Below are 1,219 nucleotides of genomic sequence, written 5' to 3' on the forward strand. Positions count from 1 at the left end.
AGACTTTGTTTAGAGATATGCTGTCCCTTGGTATGGCCAGAGAAAGCAATGAACAGTCGGTTTGAGGAGCGGAACTCCTTGGTTCTCTGCAAGTAAAACTTCAGAACTCTAGCAACGTCCAGAGAGTGTAATGCTCTTTCTGCTTCAGAAGTGTGATTCTGGAAAAAGGTTGGCAAAACAATGCGTTCAGTGAGTGTCATTTCCGACAGTACCTTGGGAAGGAACTTAGGATGTGGCCTTAAAATGACACGGTCTTCCTGGAACAAAGTAAACGGAGGTTCAGATGACAAAGCTTGCAACTCACTGATCCTTCTGGCTGATGTGATGGCTATCATAAAAGCTGTTTTCCAAGACAAGAACTTTACATTGCATCTGTCTATGGGTTCGAAGGGAGGTTCCATGAGGGCTGTTAAGAAGGGTAGGAGGATAAGTACGCATCAGCCCTTTCAGAAAGACTTTAACCACCGGCAAAGAGAGCAAGGATTCCATCTCCGGAGTTGTTGTGTACGCCGCTATGGCTGACAGATGGAACTTGATGGAGGACAATGAAAGCCCTGTTTTAGCTAGGCACAATAAGTAGGGTAGAACTTGGTCTACCGGAACGGTGAGAGGATCGAGGGCAGCTCTCTCGCACCACTTGGAAAATCGAGTCAATTTCCGGGTGACTCGTGTCGACGGGGCTCTCGCGGCCCTGACGATATCCCAACATTCTGATGGTAGCTTAAGATTCATCAACGCTGCTCAGGAACCATGCCTTGAGAGATAGGCTACTCGGGTCGTGGTGGAGGACCTTGCGGTTCTGTTGTGTCAACATATATTGATGCGCCTTGAGGCGAATCGGGGGCCGTCGGGAGAGATGCTTCAGAGTTGAGTACCAGACTTGCCGGGCCCAATCCGGCGCAATTAGGATCATAGAACAATTCTGTTCCTTCAGTCTGCGCAGTACCCTCGCAATGAGGGGAATAGGGGGAAAGGGATAGAGGAACCTTCCTGTCCAAGCCCCTGAGAATGCGTCTCCCAGTGATTGATACTCCGGGTACCTCGAGGCAAACCTTCGGCACTTCTTGTTGTCCTTGGTGGCGAAAAGGTCGATCTGCAGATGGCCCCATAAGGCAAAAATCTGCTGGATTTCCTTTTTGTCCAGCTCCCACTCGTGCGACGACATGTATTCCCTGCTTAGCTTGTCCGCTAGGACATTGTCCACTCCGGAAGATGTTCT

Source organism: Ambystoma mexicanum, chromosome 7q (assembly GCF_040938575.1).
Source record: "Ambystoma mexicanum isolate Mex_15411 chromosome 7q, UKY_AmexF1_1, whole genome shotgun sequence".
Lineage (NCBI taxonomy): Eukaryota > Metazoa > Chordata > Amphibia > Caudata > Ambystomatidae > Ambystoma > Ambystoma mexicanum.